The following is a 7216-nucleotide window of genomic DNA, read 5'->3' as shown; positions in this document are numbered from 1 at the left end:
GGGGGGGGGGCTGTAGCTAGAAAAGTGTTTTTTCGACCACCCTAGTGACGCACTAACTATTGACGCATTGGTGTCCACTAAAAAACACTTCGGATTTTTTAACGTAAGTCTTCAAATATTTTACTTAATTTCTTGGTTCAGTTCGCTTCGGAACGTCAGTACATAAAGATCTGCGCGCTTCCCTCAGTCCACGACCTATGCAGCAAGGCAGTCTAACCCCAGATGTTGAAGGGCAATCATAATATCTCTCCCCGCTGTATATGTTTCTGAAGGCTTCGCTCGCCATGGAACGTTATTCTGCAACGATGACTGTCATTGGGACGTTAGTCTGCAGCTACGGCTCTGATGATTGGACGCAACGTTTGTTTCGATAAATAATGAAAATTTTTTAAATTTTATTTCTTGATATTTCAACAATGAATTTCTACCAATTCAAGATGGGTTCCGTCTTCCTTCGGTTCTTTTTCTGGATTAGGATTCTAAATTTAGTAGTTACGTGCAATAACTTGTTATATAATTCCAGCCCTCCGGTGTGTTGACCCCTGAGAGCTTGTGAGAAATGTTTCAAATTTCAATTGTTGAAACATATATTTAAATAGGAAATTTAATTGTGCATCTTTTTTCCTCATAAAAATGGTAGCTCTTTTACTTTTTGAAATAAATAGAAAAAACAATGGTTTCACCAAACCAAAATTTAATTCTTTTTTTTTTAACTTGAACTGGCGCTCAGTGACTCAATTTCGAGAATCTCAAGCAAGCCAAAAGTTCCAGCGGGAAAGTTGCTCAAAAAAGAATAAAGAAGTTTTCTATCAAATATTATTGTGATAGATTCAGCGGTTTAAAAACTATGATTGATTTACTTCCAGCGCTGTCGGTGCTCGCGCGTGGATAAGATAGTCTGCGCTCGGGCAGTCAAGTGCGACTGGCAGCTCGTTGAAAGTACACAGTGAAAATGACATAAGTACAAAAAATTATGTTTTCTTATCAATACATGATATTTTACATTTAAAAATTATTGAAAAACGATGGTAGACATTCTTTTCAGAAAGAATGTGGTCATTTCTTTATTCTTCTTTTAATAGTACATATTAAAGAAATTGCAGAGTCTATTAAAAGTGCCTGAAAAAAGTGTTTTACAAGCTAAAGGTACTTACAAGAAAGCAGTGATTTTTTTCTTTTTTCAAAATGAATAAAATACTAAAGCCAAGTCGTGACAGAAAAAGTCTCATAGAAACCTTTTAACCTCCTAGTAACCGAGGACAAAAACCTTTTATATATTCTTAGGTTTTATATAAAATCTCCTTACAAATCTTATAAGATCCTTGTGAAACCCCAGTACACCCCGAATGAGATCCATGTGGAAACATTTCGGATATACAGTACATGCACAAAGCAACCTCATAGAAACCTTTTAAACTCCTAATAAGCGAGGGAAAAAACCCCTTTGTTTACTTTTAAGCCCCTGTATGATTCACTTACACACATCATAAGATCCACAGTATATGCTCTTTCAATCATGGAACCCTGAAAAATCATTGTAATCCTTAAATTCCTAAATATATAGGGATTCTAAGAGGTTTCAGTGCCCGTGTAGTAGAGAGTTATATTTTGGCTTAAACTGCTTGGAAAATTTCAACAAATGCAATCGAATAATAACACAGCCACACAAAAAAAAGTGTGCGGATCTGGTAACAAAACACGTATTCCTATGGATTTTGAGGCGCTGAATTCAAATTTGGTATCAAAAATCACCCATCACGGCATGGTTGAGCCATAACCTCAAAATACGACAAAAAATCATGCACTGAGGCAAATAAATTTCAAAATAATGCCAGTGATGCAAATTTTCACTTCAAAAACATGTCGACAACTGTGAAGGATCAACCCTTGCCTGATATCAACTTATTTAACATAACTTTACCCAACAGAACCTGACCTCACCTAATCTGTGTGTACTACATCGAATGGGTCAACTCGAGCCTAACCTAGAAATAAATCTAACCTAGTCTAACCTAACCTCACGAAACAGAATTAATATTAGGCCAACAATCGGGTTTCACGAGAGAGCCATGCTTTATATGCCTGTGGAATAGCAGAGAGCGAGCCAATCATTACAGCAAAAAACATTGGCCTTTAAGAGATTCATTCAAACCTGGCTCTCATAATATCATCAACCAAAGCCTCGTTGATCCAGAAAAAATTTTACTACCACCCCTCCACATAAAACTTGGGCTCATGAAGCAATTTGACAAGGCGTTAGACAAAGATGGACAATGCTATAAGTATATATCCCTTAAATTCCCTAATGTTTCAGACGCTAAATTGAAAGGAGTCTTTGATGGACCACAGATTCGAATATTGACAAGAGATACTAATTTCGTGAGCCACATGACGAAAATTGAAATGGACGCTTGGGAAAGTTTTAAAGCAGTAAACGCAAATTTCCTCGGTAAATTTCCTCAGTTCCCATCTGGATAAGTTTCCAAAAAATGTTGGTAATTTTAGCGAAGAACAAGGGGAGTGATGGAACAACGATATCAGGGTAGATGGGACGAGGTCATGATGGCTGATTTTTGCTGGATGTTGAAATGGGAAATGAATGTAGGTCTTAAACGTAAGTGTAACCCTTTGCATCGTTCCTTCGAAGAAAAAAGGACACCTTATAGCAGGCAGAAAATAGACTGAAGTAGGTCTATAAATCAATTTAATTACGATAAAAAGCAAGATAAAATGTAAACACGAAAGATAATATAAATATATCCCTTAAGTTTAAGAAAAGGAGAGAGAAAAAATTTTTGAATAAAACTCTTATTCATTTGCATGTTTAAGTTACAAATCTACATTTTAATTGATACGAACATTGTCAGGTTAATTGAAATGGGGTCAATTCTACATGTAGTTCTAAGTTTCTTCAAATAAGTAATGTGCGTCTAAATTTTTAACCACCTGTAGTACAATGAAATAAATTTTATTGTGTTACAACGGGAACACTTAAGTTAAGTTGTGTTGCGTTAAGCAAAATTTCGTTAGGTTCTGTTAAGTTAGATTCATTTGTAGGTTAAGATCGAGTTAACCTATTAAATATAGCACACATTTAAGACTGAGAAACGTACGCTTACATAGCTACACGTGTGGTTGAATTTCATTCGGCTAGGTTAGGTTAGGTCAGGTTTTGTTAGGTTAGGATAGGTTAAACCTCTATGTAGGTTAAGCCGAAGCTGAATGAAACGGTACCGCAAACACAACGGGACAACACAATGGGTTTAATTGTATTAAATGAAGTTAAGTTAGGTTAGGTTAGGTTTTTTTAAGTTAGGATAGGTTGACCTCTTTGCAGGTTAAGCTCAAGCTGATTCAAACGGTACCGCAAACACAACGGGACAACACAATCAGTTTAATTGTATTTCGTGAGGTTAGGTTAGGTTAGGCTAGGTTAGATTTATTTCTAGGTTAGGCTCAAGTTGAACCATTCGATGTAGCACACATTTGCTACTTGGAAAATATGCTTCCAGAGCTTTACGTGTAGTTCAATAAATTTCTGTTAATTCAGATTAGGTGAGGTCAGGTTCTGTTGGGTAAAGTTATGTTAAATAAGTTGATATCAGGCAAGGGTCGATTCTTCACAGTTGTTGACATGTTTTTGAAGCGAAAATTTGCATCACTGGCATTATTTTGAAATTTATTTGCCTCAGTGTATGATTTTTCGTCATTTTTTGAGGTTATGGCTCAACCATGACGTGATGGATGATTTTTGATACCGAATTTAAATTCAGCGCCCCAAAGTCCATAGGAATACGTGTGTCTTGCTACCAGATCCGCAAACTTTTTTTTGTGTGGCTGTGTAATTGGGAAATACAATATTGAAACCTATTAATTACTAACAAATAATCCTGGAAGACCGCCGAATGGTAGAGAGGGTATGCGGAAACACACACCATAGCTGAAGGGTTTACTCTGTTCCGAACTTGAAGAATGAGAAGACCCCTAGAGGTGACCTTTAGTTATGGTATCCCATAGAATAAGCCACAGTGCCCTCACAGCCACACAACCATTCATGGGTCTTCCAGGATTATTTGTTATGAATTAATAGGTTTTAAAATTGACATTCCTAATTGTGATTCAATTGTATTTGTTGAAATTTCCCAAGCAATTAAGCCGAAATATAACTCTCTGTTACGTATATTACAAGAGATAACATAGACATATTCAAATTAAATTTACCGAATAGGGATTGTCCATATATTACGTAAGACGTTTTTCTGTTGTTTGAATGAAGACGAAAATAATATTTTTATCAAGTTGAAAAGGACACAGCGATATAAACAAAAGAAAAATGTCTTACGTAATATATAGACGATCCCATACGCTATAAGAAAAATTTGTCTAAAAACTTAAAGTAAGAAAATTACAAAAATAAAAAATAAGCTTCCCAATACAATAAAATCTAATAATGAAAATTGGTGTAATGAATTGGAAAGTTTTGAAGTAAAAAATAATTCTCTGCAAAATAGCAAAGTGCCATACTAAAAGAAATCCAAATCTGATCCTAATATTGCATGCGTTTATTGGTTGAGCAATTAGTAAGAAAGATAGAATCGTGTAACTAGGTTAAAATCTTGAAGGAGTTAACAGCTTAACCAAGAATATAGAAGTTATTGAAAACAATGAGATCGTTTTCAAAGCCTATAATAAAATAAAGAAATCTACCGTAACCATTGACTAGGTAACTAAAGGCACTCCATCTGAAATTAAGAAAACTTTTCTTAGCACTAACTCTAGGAAATCACTGGGGCAATTTGGATTTGTTTAAGGTTAAAATTCACTCAAATTCCGATATAAGGATCACCGATTTAAGATATTCCTAGAACTTCTAGCCTCCGAATGTGGCGATGTGCCGGACAAGGGTGGTGCTGAACGTCGTAAATTTTTCTACATTTTAGTGAGAGTTTTCCAAATTTCAAGGGTACACATTATTTGCGGATTGGCAGCGCTGTTTTTTTCTGTGTAATGAACAATAATAACTGAGAACTATTGAAATCGACCTACTATTTAAAATCACCAAATTATTACATGGAACCAAAATATAATTTAAAAGATCTCATAACTTATCTATGTTATTCTAAGTCAGGGGTCTCTACAATCCACAGATGCAGCATGAACCAGGATCGCTCGGCCTTTTTTAAGAGCTGCCAATTTTTTTCAACGGGAAACTGAGAGAAAAACGTCTTTCCATTTCCTTGATATCTTGATGGAAGCTTTCTCCTTGTTCCTCACTGTAATATCCAAGATTTTCTGGGAAGTTTTCCAGACGGGAATCAAGATAGTGTAGCTTGTAACTCATCAAGCTATATATTAATAATAATATTGCGCTCGATAAAGCTGGGAGTCGTTTGAATAAATAAGCAAAACATTTTCCTTCTTTATTCAAAGGTTTTACGAACTGTTTCATCAAACCGAGTTTTATGTGCAAAAAGGCAGTAGAATGTTAGCCGGCTCAACCAAAGGCTTGTTTATAACATTTTTTGATCCAGTTTCTATACGTTCTCGAGCAGGCCAATCTTTCTTAACGTAATAATTCTTGCGATCCCTGCTATCCCACAAGCAAAGAAAGCGTGGGAATTTTTTAAAACCAGATTGCTGACCTAGAATCATTGTCAAGATCTTGAGATCGCCGAAAACCGTATACTACACGAAATAGGTTCACCTTTTTCATTACTTCATTTACAATACTCTACTTCTTAACTAACGACTGTAATTTTACTACTCACAGATGGCTTCATTGGCGACGATTCCATCGTGGAAATAAAATACCCGTCATCTGCAGATGATTATGAATCACCAGAAGAAGTTATATTTAACAAGAAAGTACGTATTAAATGTTACGTTTTTTAAATAACCTCACACGATATTTTCTAGATATTTCATTAATTTTTTTCAGTTGAAGTACTGTGATGTGGTTGATGGTAAGCCGATTCTGAAGCCAACCAGTGAATATTTCTACCAAGTGCAAGGCCAATTGCACATTACTGGGAAAAAGCAGTGCTATTTCGTGATTTGCACAAAAAAATTTGTGACCATAAAAATAATGGAAAAGAAGATGCCTTTTGGGATAAGAAAATGAAAAATGCTCCTATGGGGTATGTATTTCTAACGCACACCTATCGCAAATATCCGTGAACAATATAGCCAATTGCAGGTTTTACTACGACTGCCTTCTTCCGGAAATTATAAATCCGATGTATCCACAACGTCTTCAAAAATAAGACATAAAGAATCCGCCCGGACGAGGGTGCAAGAAGTCTTCGGCGAGTGAAAAGAGTAGTACAGAAACTGAGACGTAAGTAATTGACATTCACAAGAAAGTGGAGAATAGCAAAAAGATTGCACAAGATTAAATAATCATTTAAAATATTTCAAACACTTTTTTCTAGCATATTGAGCAATTCCAGTCCAAAGGACACCGCAGCATTGAGAACTACAATTTTACGAAGTTTAATCAAAATCGACCGAAAGCCATTTCATGTACATTTGCTGCGGGTTCCTTTGCATTGGATATCAAGTCTATTCCAAAAAGGTCTTAATGAAATCTTTCGATTAGATGAAAATTCAAATAGAGCTTTTTCGACATTTCAAACTTTATTTCGACTTATTGTGACTTTTTAAAAAAAAAATATTGTTCATAATTTTAAATTGCATTGTATGCCTGGATCCATAAAAAATAAGGTAGAAGAGATATGTGTAAAAGTGCAATGATAATTTATAATATTAAAAACATGCTTGATTTAAGTAATCCTGCTTTTTGTAAGACTAATTTCTGGGTCTGTAATTATAATTTGAAAGCTAGGGAGTAAGATTGCAACAGAAAACACATTTTTCTAGTATTTTGAGAAATTTGAGTCAAAACTGTCATTGGTTATAAAGTGTATTTCGAAATTATCCGAATGAAATGTTTCGATTAGATGAAAATTCAAATAGAGCATTTTCAACATTTCAAACTTTATTTCGACTTATTGCGACTATTTTTTGTAAAAGCAATGTTAATAATTACAAATTGTGTGGTATGGCTGAATTCATAACGAAATAATGTAGAAGGTTTATGTGTAAAATTGCAATGATAATTGATAATACGAGGGTAGTTCAATAAGTCCTTAGAATGAAGTATAAAAACAATTTTTTTTGGGTAAATTTTTTTTTATTTTTCAACATAATCTCCTTG

The sequence above is a fragment of the Belonocnema kinseyi genome, chromosome 1, assembly GCF_010883055.1.
Source record: "Belonocnema kinseyi isolate 2016_QV_RU_SX_M_011 chromosome 1, B_treatae_v1, whole genome shotgun sequence".
In the NCBI taxonomy this organism is placed as follows: domain Eukaryota; kingdom Metazoa; phylum Arthropoda; class Insecta; order Hymenoptera; family Cynipidae; genus Belonocnema; species Belonocnema kinseyi.
Note: the sequence above shows the minus strand (reverse complement) of the source record.